The following is a 17668-nucleotide window of genomic DNA, read 5'->3' on the forward strand; positions in this document are numbered from 1 at the left end:
GAAAATACTTAAGTAGGAAATAAATGGAATAAACTTAAAATAGACTTTAACAAATAAAGCATATAATGTAAAAAGTGTAAGAGTTTTTTGACATAACAAGTAGATATTATTAAAATTATATTTTCCTACCATAATGCTATATAAAATAAGCTAGTAGCTTATCGATATATTTAAACAATTACTTGGCTACATAAGAAACTTTTCTTTGAATTACTTTTGCTTTTTAAAACTAAGTAGAGTTTTAGTTAAGAATGGAAACAAAAAATATAACAAAATCTTTAATATGTTTTTGAATAAATATTAGCAGATGTGTATTTTGTTACATTGAGTTACATAAACTTGTTTGTTTTTATTACTCTTAAAAAAACTTAACTCATAAAGTATTAAGAATAAAATAATTTTAATAATTTAAAAAAATAATCTAAACTCTATTGATTTTTTAAACCCTGCACCTTTAAAAAAAGAAAAAAAAAACTGATTCATTTCTTTTAAAAATACAGACAATGTTTAGCACGAACTGATTTTTTATCTGCTAAATTGTTGTATTATCGATTAAATATTTGAACCCTGGTGCTTCAACTACAAGTAAGAAAATTTTGTATGTCGAGCGATCAATATTCAACTTTAAATATTCATTTTTCTTTGGTTGGGTTAAAATGTTTAACGAAACATAGCTTAAGGATATATAAGTATATTTAAGGACTTAAAATGAGCTTAATTATTATGTTATATGAACTTAATTAAACTGTACAATAATGCATTGAAGACATTATATACAATTTAAAAACTTTTCCTTGAACAGCTGTTTTTCTGTTTATTATCTTTGGTCGTTGTAGATTAGTTGTAGATAGACTGTTTACAGATTCATAAAATTACTTTCCTTTTTCAGTCTAAATTGCCTTTTTTTATCGTTTACTATATTTTATTTTATCAAGTTTAAGTTAATTCTATTAAATTTCAATACTTTAGAAAAAATAAATACTAAGCAAAGTTTAAATCGTATTTTTATTGAAAGATTCGAAACCTATTACAGTAAGTATAATGTTTAAAAAAGAGTGTCATTTTTAGTAAAAAAAATAATAACAAGCACTAAAATTTTTATTTTAATAATATTCTTAAGTCATTTTCTAGTTATTGAAATTTTTTAAATAGTTTGAACAAAAATCTGCAAACATTGCTCTTTTAACAATTTACAATACTCATTACTATATGTTTTTTCGTTTGTTATACAAAAATAAATCAAACGTTTACAAAACAAGTTTATACAAGAACAAACTACTTCTACTTCGTTTAAATGTCAAAAACCATGTACAATTAGCGTTAACAAGTTTTTAATTATGGTTTATAACCAATACTTATCGTGCCGTAATGCGTACACTAGTCTTTTAAATTTGAAGAAAAAATATTAAACTCCGAACTTGAACTTGTTGTCAATTGTTTTCTATTTATCACTCAAAATTTTTAGCAGATTTCATGTCAACAACTTCAACTTTTTTTTGATATAAAAGTCTAAAAGCCAATTTTTACTTGTTGATAGTATAGTTTATTAAACGACGAAAAAAATGTGCTCAAAATATTTGGTCCTAGGACCTGGTGCACGAAAAAACTCTTTCGATTATCGATTATTTTTTGCGACCATGTTTTTTATCAAAGCTTCAAAGCTGTCAGTAAAACTATTCATAGTAATGAATAAGAAAACTAAAATACAGAGTTTCAAGTAGTAATAATATTTAAAAAATATATCTTTAATAAGGTTAAGTCAGTTGTTAGTAATTACATACAGCTTTCCTAAAAATATCTAAATGTTGTCAATTAGTACAGACTATATTTTAAATTTTTTTTTTAGAAAGTACTAAACTGAATTAACTGAACTTTAAAGTAACTAGATGAAGATAAGGAATCCGTAAAAGTTAAGTTTACCGAAGAGATTTTATTTAGTATAAGAACAACATATGTCTTGTATCAGATAAAAACTTTTCGATTTCAGAAACATATGTGTTTGATTTAATGTTTTTTAATTAAGTTTGTTGTAAACATTACTTATAGAATTCTTCAAAAAATACTTTTGTTGAAACCTGCGTCAAGTAATCAACTTTATTTTGTTTGTTCTAAAGCAACGTAATTTTTTTACTTTAATTGAGTTAGCCATGTTTTTTTTAGTTGACATGTTCGTTATTGAAGCTACCAAAACATTATTAAGTAATACAAATTAAAACAGAAGTTTTAGGAAGTTTGAAAAAATCATACTTTATACTACTCTTTATCTAAAAACTTCATGGTCAGATATTGATGCAGATTTAAAATAGTAGCTATATCCACTGCATAGAGCTATCTTCTTGTTCTTAGAAGTTTTCGAAAATACCATGCTAATTGTTAGGTTATTATTGATACAACATAAATAATATTAAAAAACAATATTTATTTTTTTAAGGAAAAAGTATATATAGTTAAAAGAACGTTAAAAGAAAGTTAAACCAAGTCCAAAAAAAGCATGATCATTTGTATTACATTACTTACCATTTAGTCAAATTATTTTAAATTCTGAGTTTAATGTTAGGTTTTATTTTACTTAAGGTAAAAAAAAGATTATTTGCTGTTTAAACTTTGATGAAAATTTACGAGAACAAAAATTAGAAAATTAAATAATTTTATGCTAAATACATTAAGCTGCTATAAGTAAAAAAAAGTTGCACAAGATTAATAATTTGTTTTACCACTTTAAGTTATTTGGTAGGTACTTTTATAATCTCTTATTAGTTTTTAAGAAAATATTTAAAAATGTTGTAGTAACGTTAGATTTAAAGTATAAAATCAAACCTATAAAATAAAACCGTTAAACATTTTGTTATTAATTGTAAAACTTTAATGTTAACTGTAAAATTTATACATGTTGGCTTGCTCTAAAACTATGTCTGTCAAAAAAGAAACTTTTTTAATCTATGTCTCATTCAGCTTTTGTGTAAAAACTATTTTAAATAAAGTGTTGTGTTTTAATGTTTTTTAGTCTAAACATAGTACAACCAGGGTTAACAAAGCTTATGTTGCTATACTAACTAAAAACTAAATGCTAAATAAATATTGTTTGTTTTAACTTAAAATTTCGTATTATTATAACAGTATTTTTTTTTATATAAATTTATACTTTAGTTTGTCAAAGTTACCTAGATCGAGAAATGATAACCCTAGTAAATTATTACCCACTCCTGGCTTATACTTACTTAATTTGACTCTAAACTTTTTATCAATAGGTCTTAAGGAGAAAAAAATAAAAAAGGATATTTTATACTGCTGTTTTGTAGCTTTTAGTTGATTAAAAGTTAATTTTTGTTTTTAATCTTAAGGTAAATACTATTTTCAAACATTTTGTACTTAAGCTACAAAATATCATTAGCTTTATAAAGTTGAATTAGTTCTGTTTCATAAGTAATATACCTAATAAAAAATTATTATCTATAAACTTGATTTTGATTTTACTATGTTTAACGATACAATCTTATTCTTCAAGTCAAACAAAAAAATTGTTTAAGTCAAATAACTTTGAGAATTTCTAGTAAGCGTAAATACTACAACGAAGTTTTCCTTGATATAAATCAATTTTATAATCGATAATAATCTCTTCCTTTTTCCGTTTGTAACCATTACAACTATCAAATATCAATATAAATTCCTTTAGTTTTGAACATCAAAGTATAACTTATTTAAAATACTACAATAAGTAGGTCATGAACTTTGACTTACTTATAGATCTTTTTTTCTGTGTTGTGTAATATTTTTGATATTACGTTTCAGTTTTATTAATTCGTTGTCAAGTATTTCGTTGTCAAGTATTTCGAGGTTTCTTATGTTTTTTTTATGTACCAACTTATGTGTCATTATTTATTTTAGGAAGTTTAGTTGACTAAACTTGTACTAATTTGTAACTTAATTACATTAATGAAACTAATTTTTTATGGAAATTTATTACTTAAAAGTTAGCTAATAGTTTATAGTTTATTATATGTTTTATAATTTTATTGGCACTGATCGTTTTTAGAAACAAATATTTTAATAAAATAAATTTATGCGTACCGAATAAACTTTTATAAACTATACTAAACATTTTAAAGATTTATTAAACCAAATTTTGCATTTTAGTAAATAAATCATAACAAATTAAATGCTAAATATACGAAAAAAAATTAATTTTAAATAACGTAACAGCTGAAAAACAGTCTGCAAACTACTAGTTTAATTTCATTATTACGACTGAGTTTTGTAATTTAAAATAGAAAAACCGGTAAGTTTATAGTGTTTGCATTCGAGTAAACGATATTGTAACTCTTTAGCGCTAAAAGTAACAGTGACGAAAAAGGTAATATAAAAAGCGTAGTAATGAAATAATGACTGTTTCGATAAACTGTTAAATACAAAGCATTGTTTGTTGGTAAAAAAGTTTTACTGGTTCTGTTTGTTTTTTTTTTTCGTTTAATACATTTAATAACGTAGTATAAATAATTTTGTGTGCTAGGCAAATCGAACTTTTTTTAACAACAAAAACAACTAGCATTGTAAATTATTTACATAATGCCTAGTAAACCAAAACAAGTTTCAAGAAATTGTTCAGGTAAATAATGTTAACTACAACGCTATAAAATTAAAGAGCCTTTTTAATCTACAATAAAGTATTTATCCATAATTAGATTTTATTAATTTGAGAAACTTAGACAATAAAACTTCTTTTTTCATAAGTAAAATAGTTTTTGATACACAAGACTAACTTGTTCTTTTAATTACAAAAATCTATATTTAAACACGCAAAAAAAAACTTTAAATAGTCAACTTCCAGTATAAATAAACCTATTTTATAGTTAAGTTATATGTAGCAAAATATCAAAGTTTAACTTTTTACAGTAATACAACATCTGTTTTACTAATCTTTTTTTTTTAAGCATGTAGCTAATATACAAAAAAAATGATCTAGAAACATGCCTTTTTTTAACTTTTCTATTTTCTTGTTTTCTTATTAGTAAAGCACGTGTAGTCTAAGTTGTAGTATTTCAAAAAGCACATGTGTATGTCAAGTTTAACTCTTTAGCGCCATAAGTGACGAGAGACAACATGGAAGTATTACAGCAGCTGTTTTGATAGCTTGTTGAATGCAGATAGCTCTAACTTAGAGTGTAAGAATTTTGATTTATATTTTTATTATTAAATTAAATTTCAACTTTTTTGTTCGATTGCATGTTTGCTATATGTATATCAATTTGGTAGTTTTTTGGTAAAACGTAAAGTACACTGTTTAATAATTAGAAAATATGTAACTGAATGTGCTAACAAACAAACCAAAATAAAATGGCTTTAGTCCTTAGGCGACCACAAATAATATTAAACTATAATGAACTTAGCATAACATAGAACTGCTAAAAAATATCGCGATTTTGTATTTAATCACTAATAGGTTTTTTAACACTGCCCAATAAGTGTGCCAACTTTTTCGTCATCTTAAATTACGTGATAGTTTAAATAGTTTTAAAACAGTAAAAACACTAGCTTTAAAGAGTATAAAACACATAAACATTATAAGTATAGGTATAAGATTTGATCATTTTTCTATAAATATCATTTTCAATATTTAATACTGGTGTTTTAACTTGACTTCTTGATTTTATTATAATAAAACAATTTAAAGACCAAAGACCTGCTGTTAGGCGTTTATGTAAAATCTCTAAAATTTGAAAGCATATATTAAAATAGTTTAGAAACATAATGAATTGGATGAAAATAAACAGTTTGTACTAGAATGCTTACGTGCTAACTTAGTAAAACTTTTTTTTAGTATATCGATATCAGAGTATATCTGAATGTAACTAGAACAAATGGTAAAATTAATATAAGGTCTGAATTATATGAACTCTTAAATTGTGAACTTAAAACAAAATTAAATCAGTTGTAAAACAATAGTTTACAACATAGAAAAACGTAAGTTCTAATGTTTCACAGAAACATATCATAGAAACATATAGTGAGTTTGGTAGTATAAATCAAAAAATATGTTTTATTAATTTGATAAAAATAAATGCATAAGCATGTGTATTTTAGCCACGTGTTGTGGTTATTCTTCAATTATTTTGTTTAACATTTTTTAAAGGAAATCATGTTTACTAAAACTATAATGACTAAGTAGTAACAACATAAAATATAGTCTAAACTGATATAAAAACAACACGTAAGTATGATTTATTTTATTAAACTGACTTTTTGATAATAGAAAAACAATTTGTTTTTGAGTTGGTTTAAAGAGAAAAACGTGTAAAAGTAAACAATTACCTAGTAGATTAAAAGAACAACTACGTAAATAATAATAGCTTTTTACATTGTACAAGATATCACAGCTTAACAATTTTTAATAAACACTGTGAGTATTAGTAAAAATTCAATTTAAAATTTAAATAACGTTTATAGAAATAAAAGTAGTATTTTTTTCTAACCAATAAATTGCTAAGTTGATTTTAATTCTTTTAAATTTTGATATGTTAAAATAAACATATGATTTTTATTAATTTATTAACTATTACAGTGCAAAACTTTTAATTACCTTAACGATATAAAACAAAACTATTATAGAAAAAGTGTACTAGTACAATACTAAAACAATAAAAAAATAATAGTTTTAATCTAAGCTAATGAAACTTAACTTTTTCTAAAAACAGTTAAGTTGATTAAAATAATGATAGTTTAGTCATATAAACAAATTGAAAATTAATAAAAACAAACAGTGCTAAATCTATAGATTGCTATACTTTTTATAAATGTTAAAATAATCTAAACTACATTCAACATCAAGATATTGCTGTTAATAATTAAAAAAAAGAGATTAAAACATTGCTTACATATTCAAAAGTCGGCAAGATTTATATATAATTCTCAAATCGGTCCAGGACACAGTCAACAGTGTATTAGCTATGTTAGTTTAAAGTTCACTGAAGAAGGACGATTGTCCGAAATCGATTTGAACTAAAGTATGCAATAAACTTGTAGATTTTTAAACCATTGTTTAATTTTTTTGTGAAAAATATTCAAAAGTAATAAAGATTTTTCGAGTCATTTATTTTTACTTCATTAAAGCATAACCATGAGCAGGAAAATTCAGGTATTAAAAAACTATTGTAGTTAAAATTAGTACTTAGAAGTATGATATACAAAAATTTGAAATTGAGAATTGAAAAAAAGCATTTTCAACTTAAATAAAACTTTATAAAAATACTTTTAAGTCTAATTCCACAACTAATATGCTGAAACCGGTACATAGTTTTAAACATCTGTCAACAAATTTTTAAATTATTTATTATTATTTTAACCATTCAGTAATAAAGTTAAATAAGTCTGTACAATAAAATAATTTTTTACGCTATGTTTAGAAAAATTCTAGCTGAGAAAAAGTAACAAAAATTAAAAATAAAGTAAAACAAAAATACAAAAAAAAGTGTTTCTTTCTAAAATACTATTTAAACAACCTAGCTTAAACACTTCTAACGCAAACTTTCGAAACTTTTTAAAGAAATACAAAAGATAGAAAAGTAACTTTAGAAATAATGATTGTGATAAGTAAAAAGTTAAAATAAGAGTTGATAAGTCTAAGTATTTTAAGCAAGATTTATACTTTAGGTAAATCGCGTATGAGAAGTTTTATTTTACATAAAGTTTAAGACGACTACAAACATATGTCATAAAAAATCAAAATTTAGTTTGAAACATTTGTTCAGATGCAATTAAATTAATTAAATTGCAAATAAATATTCTAAATAACGTTATTATTAACTTAAAAACTTTACTTTTTATCAAAAAAAAATTAATAAATCATAACAGTCATTTTCATAAAAAAAATGTTTTAAAGAACTTTCATGTTTATTGTATTTCTATTTAACAAAATTATAGCAAATATACTTTGTCGTATAATACTATTTTTATATATAAACTTTTTTATCTTCACTTATATCAACCATCCTTCTAAGTTTTCGTTAGTTATATTTAAAATTATCATATATAATTTTAAATATACAAAATTATTGTTATGGAATTTTATCTATATAGATAAAAAGTTTAACTAATAAAAATTTCACGGTGAATTAGCAGTACTTTTATTTTTTATTTTTCTAAAAAGCAAAAATACGATTAAAAAATCTAACATTAGTCTTTTACTAAACTTTGGACCGCGATGATAAAAATGTTAACAGAAAATCACTTTTAATGTTTTTATTAACCTAAGAATCTCTAATAAATACCCAAAAACTGAAACAATTTATCATCAAATCTACTTTCTTCCCTTTAGATTCGAAGATTCTGACTGACAAATCGCATTTCCTCTGATCAACAAGGGTTTATGACGCAAAAAAAGTTAAAATACTTTCTGAATACATCACGTGATCCTTGTTTCTTTCCAACATGTAAAACAGGGGAATCTTTCCTACTTCAAGCTACTGTTTGTACTTTTTCTCTTCTTTAATAACTTATCAGTCAAAAAAAAATACACCATTCTAATCTTCAGAATCTGTTTATATACTGATTAGTTTCTAGCTTCTTGCAAGTGCTTCAGTCCTCTTAACTTTAGTTCTGTTTTCTTTTTCAGCTTTTAGGAAGTACATTGCTCCGTATTGTAGTGTCTGTGATAACCAGACAGACAAAATATGGACGCTAACTCTGCATTGCTCCTATTTTTTGTATCAGTTGCCTCTTCTGCTACCACAACAAACACTTTTCAATTATGATCATCAGAAGTAAAATTTCAGTTTTTATCAGCTTTTAGGGGGTACGTTGGGGCGGGGCCAGTTAAGGAAATACGTCATCATTTCCCCTTTCCGCTTCACCTTGACAAGACCCCTGGGTTCTAATTCAAAACCCTTGAAAGATAGAAGTTTATACATCTCTTCCGGCACCTTAAAAATTTAAAATTAAAAAAAAAAGTTGAAAACTTAACTTTTTACAAAAACTTTTTAAGTATTCTTTTTTTTGACATCAAGTATATTTTTGAAGTTTTTTATTTTCTTTAAGAAATGCAGTACTTTTCTTAACACCTTTTATTATGGTCATTGTTTTTCTAAAAACTTATAACTCCATTAATACAAACTTGTATTTTGTCAGCTACGCCGGTACTGTCCATTCTACTAGCAACGTTTACGGTGTTTCCCCAGATGTCGTACTGTGGTTTATCCGCCCCAATCACCCCGGCAACCACCTTTCCCATGTTTAACCCTGGGTAAAAGTAATATATATATTTAGATATACATACATAGAAAGAATATAGTATAAAATATATAATTTTCTATAAAAATACAACAATATAAAATTGGGTACGAACTTATTTAATTAATAAAATAGTTTATCCTAAAATATGAATTGATAAACGACTAATGATTGGTTTAAATAAATAAAAAAATCAATGTAAAATAATTAAACAAAACAATTCTGAAGGTGAAATTTTTTAAGATTGATAATTGATTTAAATAAATAAAATAGTATACAGTAACCTCTCGCTTATTTACGCACTTTTTGTCCACAGAAAAACTGCGTAAAGATACGAGAGATCGTAAAGATACTAGAGGTACCTAATATACTTACTGTAATGGCTGTTTTTTGTTATTGCTTCTAGTTAAAAGTAGACTGAGGACTTTGCCACTTTTAACAATTTGTTTACTTAATTTATAAATATGAATACAAAAGTTAAAACTATACATATAAAAAAAAGGATTTAATTTTATATAAAGTAATAATACTTCTTAAAATTTTTTAATAATTTTAATAATAAGCAGATTTTATATTTATCTTTACTTATATCTGACTTATTTGATACTTAACATTTATATTCTATTCTACTTAGCAAATTGCTGTGTAAAGCAAATGTTACAGAAGAAGAACTTAAACTATAAAAAAAAAACGTCAAATGAAAATTAGTGATATGTTTAGTAAAAAAAACAATTAAGATTTTTTTAATGTGTAACAAACTGTCATTATTTCATTATACTTTTATTATTTAACACAGTTATATTTATTTCAGAATTTTAATTTAATCTCTTATTGCTAACAAAATTTGTGATATACTGAGGTCTAACTAAATGTTTATCAATAAGTCAACGAATATAACTTAACAAAGTCTAAAGATATAGAGAGGCGAGTTAGTGTTTAATAACATATAATACATAAAAAAAATATACAATAAATCTAGTTTGTGCAATCTTAATGAAAACTAAAGTTTTCGTTGTTTGAATTTTTAGAACAAAATTCAAACAAATGCGTAACTAAACGAGAGGGCGTAACGTCACGAGTGCGTAAAGATGCGAGATGTTACTGTAATATAAAAAAACAAACCAATTCTGAAGGTGATATAATATAATGGTTGGTGGTTAATGTAAACAATTAGTATATATTCGTTTATAATAATTAAACAAACCAATTCTGAAAGTAAGATTATTGAAGGACTGATGATTGATGTAGGCCAACTGATGCTGCAGTCTCATGGCGAAAGTTGCTAGGCAACATATGTGGGACATCCCCTTTTGGTCGTGGGTGGAATCATTCAACCCTGACGCCGCCATGTATGTTGATCCTATTGTTTTTATTTTTTCCACCTGGTAGAACTCCTCCTCACTTATAATCTGTAAAAAAAAAAAGGTTTTTATAGTTTAATTGCATATGAGTACGATTAATTTAAGTTTTATTTAACTCACAAAGATAAAACGTTTTTTAATTTTTGAAAATTTTTTTAGCGTAGTACTTTTAAAAACCAAATCAAAAGTTAGATAAAACTTGCAGTTGCCCAAATAATTTTTTTTAAATATGTATTTATGTAAAAGATAAAGCTTTTAAATAGTAGCCTAAAGATAGCTTCAAAACATTAGCTAATAAATCAAATTATACAGTGTAAACATTATTACTCATAAAATTTTATAGAACAACTTTATATAAAACAAATCACACTTACAGTATCAAAATCTGCGATGATTTCGTTCAGAAGTCTGAGACACTCAACACCTTCGTTGTCACTTTCCAATTCCATGTAAAAGTTTGAAAAATTAACAATTGTTGCAAACATAACTGCCACACACTCACAATTCTGACAAAATAACTCATCTGAATTCCCTCTATTGGTATGTACTTTTTTTTAGTTATAATGTTTAAGATATTGATGTTCTTTAACAGTAAACATTGAAAATAATTCTAAGCTTAGAGCTTACGTGTATGTAATGCTATGCTTTTTGTGTTATAAATTTTTAATGCTTTGAACACAAATAAAGTAACAACTTGTCTACTTTTCAAACTACGTATGCAGTTTAAACTTTATTTAGTATTTTTCCTTATGTTCTGGTATTATCTTAATATAAAAAAGTGTAACAAAGTTACTTGTCTCATATTTGTTAAGCAAACTGAACATGAAAGACGATAAAACGAAGTTACTTATTGAGATTATAACGTTAAAATAATTATCAAGATAATTAACTTAAGTTACCATTATAACTCTGTTGTTAGTAATAACCTAAACTAGAAGAAACTGGTAAAAACAAATAATTTAAAACAAATTAAGTTGTGACTTTTTATTGAAAAATTAAGATTAAAAACGATTTCGAATAACGGTTTTACTATATAAAACGCACAAGAAACTTAAATTTTTCTACTAAATTTACTTTTTTCTAGTTTTTTATCAGTTGAATGTTTTTATTTATTAAAACTACTTAAAGTTTAGATATTGTAAAATTAAATATTTTACAATAATGTATTAAGATTATTGACATTAACTTACGGTTCTCTTTCAAGGAAGTATCTAGCCACGTCAACAGGTAATATATTGTGTAAAAGTTTTCTATTATATGCTTGTTTTTCTGTACATCTTCTCTTTCTTCTGCTGCCTATTATGTAAGTTGTTAAAATAAAATAAAAAAACCTTATAATTAGTTTTGCTTAAAAAGCTGGGTACTTTTAACTGAAAGTTTCATATTTTTTTCTAAATTTTGATACAAAAAACAATAATTTCATATTCAAAATTAATAATACTGAATTTCTTCTAACTATGATAAACAAACTAACTTGTTTATTCCACAAATAGTCAATTTTAGCAGTTTGTTCAACATGCCTACCTTGAACATAAATGGCAGCTACAAATAAAAATAAAATAATTGGAGTCATCAAAATAAGTGATCCCACTTGATTTGTATCATTAAACCTTTAAAAAAGAACTTGTTTAAGAAAATTGTTAAATAAAACAATTTATATTATGACTACTAATTCTTGACATTTTAAAGCAGAACTTTTAAAATTGATCTTAGTCTACTGAAAATAAATTCTTTAGTGTTTAAAACTATTAATATTTGTTAAACAACTTAGTTTGAGTATAATTTATATAACTGTTTAATGTTATAAAATCATTTGCTACTCAAGACTACAAAAAAAATTAATAAAAAGTGTTTGGTCAGTTTTTACTAACATTTTAAATAACAGTGACAAATATTGATCAAAGAAAAAATAACAAACAAACATGAAAGTGGCCATGTTGAGATCGTGGGCGTTTTGAAATAGCGACGGGTTTACCATTATGACGTAACAAGAGTAGATGATAAGTTGGGAGAGGAGAAATACGAGTTTTCCATGGCAACAAGTATCTGATGACGTCAGATGGATGCAAGAAAGGAATGACAAAATCAGACAGTAAGTGAAATACTGAAAAAAGGTTTCTGTATTATAATTAAACTCAAAAGTTGAAAAAAAGATAGTTTTATAATAATATTTCAAAAGTATAAAGTTTACAGATTAGCGTTTTTCGAGATACAACAACCGAGCACACCTGTTTAAGTTTTTGTACCTTAAAAAAACTGAAATTTAATTAATTAAAGCATATACAAGTTAAGTTTATTTTATTTTAATAGATACTAATAAAATTATTTTACATATACAGACTATTAAAATAGTTGAAACTAATAACCTGTGGAAATTATTTTAAAAATTAATTATTTCAAAATATAAGTGTTTTATTTACCTGTGGACTTAAACTACTAACTTGTGGAAAATCGCAATGACAGGAATGCAAGACAGGAATGCAAGACAGGAATGACAAGATCAAACAATAGGTAAAGTACTGGAAAATTAACATTAAAAACATGTGTAAATATTTAAAAGTTTTAAAATAAGCTATTTACAACAGTTTAAAATTTACTAACCAACATTATTAAACGTGTATAAGTTGTTTTATCTTGAAAAAACTTGAATACTCAAATTATTTAAAAAAAATAAATGTTTCAAAATATAAGTGTTTTATTTACCTGTGGAAAATCGCAAATAACTATTAAAACTGACTAACAAAAAAGTTACTAATACTAAAAGTTTATAAAAAATAACAAAAACTTATTTAAATTACTAACCTGTGGAAAATCGCAAATAAATTCAGTTTTGCATTCAGGTCCCCCTCCAACCGAGTTCACCTGCAACTTGAACTTTTCCCTCAACAAATCCAAGTATGACGTCATAATTGTGTCGTCATAAGGTGAAGTCACTGAGGTGGGTCTGGTAAACTGAGCCCTCCCCGGTCTCGCTGTCGCCATGGATACTTGCCTCACGGCTACTGATTGGATATTGGTTGTCAGGTTGGAGACGCAGTCGGCCAATGAGACGCTCGTATTTAATCTGAACTGAATTATATATTATTTATCAAAATTTGTTATAAAGCGTTAAAATTTAATGGAAGTATATGTTTTTTAAGGAAAGAAAAGTACAATTTCAACAACAATGCAATACATTAAAGTTAGTTATAAAAATATCATAATAAAGATAATTTAAAGTGTAAATTTTTATCAAAAACTTTTTTTTATTTTTTTTAAATGTGTATATTTTAATGAGAGTGAAAGCAAAAAAAAAATACAAAAAATACTTAAACTAACGAGATTTGCGACGGATAATGCGGACATGAAAAGGGAAATCACTAAACAAATAACTAAATAAATTCTGTTTATCAAGGTCGATGAAGTTTTTATATTTTTCATGTTGCCTGCTCTTGAAGAACTTTTCTTGCTCATCTGCTTGAAATATTAAATAATTTTTTAAAGTCTGTTAACACTTAATTTATACTTAAAACATAGTTTAGTTGTTTACTTGTGTTTAGTGATGTACCGGACTCACTATCCGGGTCCGGGTCCGGCCGGATATTGCCATTTTTGTCTGATATCCGGATCCGGCCGGACTCTAATTTAAAAAAAAAGTCCGGATCCGGTTCCGGCCGGATTCAAATTTGAAAAAAAAGTCCGGATCCGGTTCCGGCCGGATTCAAATTTGAAAAAAAAGTCCGGATCCGGGTCCGGCCGGATCCTAACAGAGATCCGGCCGGACCCGGACCTAGTTAGTAAAGAGCATACTGAAAAGTATTTTTTCAAAAACAAACCCTGTGTAAATTAATAAGAGTCATTTTCGTCAGATAAAATTAAACACTTACCGTGATTGGCTCATTTTGTACACGTGACTAATTTACATTTGTTTACATTTAAACTATGAAATAAAGATTTCAGAAATGCAACTCTTTACATATGTTCTAAAATTGAAAACTTTGGAATGAATACTTGCATTATTTATTGTTTAAAATTGAGCTCAGAGAATATTTAGAGTTAATACGGTTGAATGTACGAGCCAATGAGAATCATATGACGAAATGTTTCAAACTAAATACTGATGCAACAAAACATCAGAACATGACAGGCAGTTTATATGTAAGCAGTTAGTTAGTTTGGTGTGCAGCTTGAAGCAACAAAATATCTTGAACTTTTTTGATAATGCTTATTGTAAGTAGTGTTTTGTTTTAAAAGTGAATATTTCAACTGGTGTTTAATTGTTTAAATATCTAAGCCAGGTTTATAGTTTAATAGTTTATAAAAATTTTACAGTTTCTTCTTTACTAAAAGTTTTATTTAATTTTTAGTTTATTGTTTTAAGTCTTTTGATATAGATTTAAATAGCTTCCAGTTTTTAAAGTGTTACCAAAGTAATTAATAATTTTGTATATGCTAGTATTTCTTGTTGTGTTTTATAAAAAAATCTCATCACTCAAAACTGTCGTGTCTGATTATAGAAAGTAGTCTTAGTTAGAATTTAGTATTTGTAAGATATTAATTAAATAAGGTAAGATTTAATTATGATGGGTAGTACTAATAAGTTAAGTGTACCACAATCAGTCCACAACTTTACTACCAAATTGTCAACCTTTGCTAGCTGTTCTACTGATTATTAGATTAAAGTAATTTTTTCAGTTTTTAAAAACCTCATTTTGACTCAGGCTTGTTTATACTCACTCTAGCTAATTTTATTGACCTAAACAGTGGCAACCCTGCTAGTTTCAAAGTTATTGGGAATTTTAGAAAATCTTGGACTGCCTCAGCCTAGTTTAGTTTTTTTATAAAAACTCAGGCTAGTTTTCTTTCAAATTTTGAATGAGTTTGAGCTGATCCAGTTTTTAAATTTGGTAATTTTCTAGTCTATTTTGTTCAAGAACTAGATTTCAGATTTTTAATTGTAAATAACACCTAAATTTGTAAACCTTGTGGCTAGCTGTTCTACTTATTATTAGATTAAAGCTCTTTTTTTTTTCAGTTTTTAAAAACCTCATTCTGACTCAGGCTAGTTTATACTAGTGATGTACCGGACTCACTATCCGGGTCCGGCCGGATATTGCCATTTTTGTCTGATATCCGGATCCGGCCGGATTCTAATTTGAAAAAAAAGTCCGGATCCGGTTCCGGCCGGATTCTAATTTGAAAAAAAAGTCCGGATCCGGTTCCGGCCGGATTCTAATTTGAAAAAAAAGTCCGGGTCCGGTTCCGGCCGGATTCTAACTTGAAAAAAAAGTCCGGATCCGGGTCCGGCCGGACCCGAAATTGTGGGTCCGGTACATCACTACTTGTGTTTAAACGATTCATTAAAAACTATACAGACTAAATGCTATAACATTGCTCTCTTATGTTTAATGAGTTACTTAATTTTTAGCTTCAGTTGTGTTGTTGTTGTAATTAACTTTGTGTTCGGTTTATGCATGCACGTTGATAAAAGATAACTACCTAAAAATTCTATGAAATAAACTTACAACATATCTAAATGTAAGAGAAGTTATTATCAGCAGAAGGGTTGCTCCACATAAGCTCAATGTTAATACGCTGTCTCTGAAAATAAAAACTAGTAATGAATTTCTAAGTAGAAGTTATGACAATAAGTTATGACAAAATAGTTTAAGTCTTTTCAATCATGCATAGCTGTATCAGGTACGTAAATTTTTTATTGTAATTTATTTTTTTTACCTAAAACTGAATAAAACTATGAGATAGCTAAAACAACAGCTTATTTTAGTAAATCTTAATCTCATATGAGAAAACAGCAATTTTTTGTTGCAAACAAAAATTAACCTCGAAGTAATAAGAAATAATGTTATATTAAAACTAACATAGGAATGATAAGAAATTGTATTCCAACAATACAAGTGCAAATAAAAGCGGCAAATATTGAAAATCTTGTGAAACTCAATTTTTGTTAGTTTGAATATTCCTGTGAAATTGATTTGTTAGAATTACTTACTTTCATTTACAAATTTTAAATGTTTTTTAGACAACTATGACTTTGTTTGATACGTTTTTTAGTTTTTAAACCGCTTATATTAACTAAAAAAAACTATATTACACATATACCTAATGAATTCTAGTTTTTGTCAATTCAATAAATTTAAAAAATCAGTCATAACTATAGTATACTAACTTACTTTTATATACCTGTTGTACATAGAGATAACATTAAGTGTTACGATTGAATGTAAATTGAATATGTACATTTAAAGTTTAAGAAAAATCCTTTTTCTAAATTTTAATAAAAAATCTACTAAAATAAAAAGAAATATTTATAAGAAAAGTATTGATTGATATTTACATACAAATATCCCTTGCAATGCAGACAGCTTATTGTTTAATTAAACTTATCGACTTTGAGTTTAATTAAATAAAAAAAAAATCTTTTTTTTTACTCATAATATGATAGTTTAAAAATGTTTTTTAGTCTGAGTGGGTTTTGCTACAAAAATTGAAATTAAATGTATTCGATATGTCTGTAAGAAAAATACAAACTTTTTTTTCTTAGTTGTGTTATTTTTATAACTTATTTTTTCGGTTAGAGCCAATATACTTCACATTTTTGCTGCTCTATACTTATGTAAAAAATAATAATTTAAAATTTCTCTAAAACAGTTCTTCTTTCCGTCTCGTATAATTTCATCAAATAATGATTTAAAAAAATCATAAATTTTTTAGAAAGTCGTTGTGAATAAAAAACCGTTTAACTTTATATCATAGATTTTACAACCTTTATGAAACATTTTACATCATTCTGAAATGAACTATAACCTAATCAAAATAGAATAATTCTAAATATTCATTTAAGTTTTAAACAGTAATTTATATTGTTTTGAAAGTACAATCATCTTAAAAGTAAAAAAAGTTTAACACCACATGTTCTCATCAATTGTTATATTTTATCGATAAGTTCAATTTGTAAACGAAAATTTTATTTGAGTTCGAGCTGTTTTGTGCTCATATTATGATAATACTTTCCCGTATAAAGATAAATCTGTAAGAACTATTATATTCTGTTCACAACATGATTCTGAAATTTAATTGGTTTACAGCAA

The 17668-nt window shown here is 25.6% G+C and overlaps 1 pseudogene; it reads right to left on the reverse strand.

Moving 5' to 3' along the window:
• Positions 1-8771: 8771 nt before the first annotated feature.
• The window catches only part of LOC145843124 (adenylate cyclase type 5-like), a 31187-nt pseudogene continuing 22290 nt past the window's right edge, over positions 8772-17668 (reverse strand).

This window comes from Thalia democratica, chromosome 8 (genome assembly GCF_965202585.1).
Source record: "Thalia democratica chromosome 8, ktThaDemo2.hap1.1, whole genome shotgun sequence".
Lineage (NCBI taxonomy): Eukaryota > Metazoa > Chordata > Thaliacea > Salpida > Salpidae > Thalia > Thalia democratica.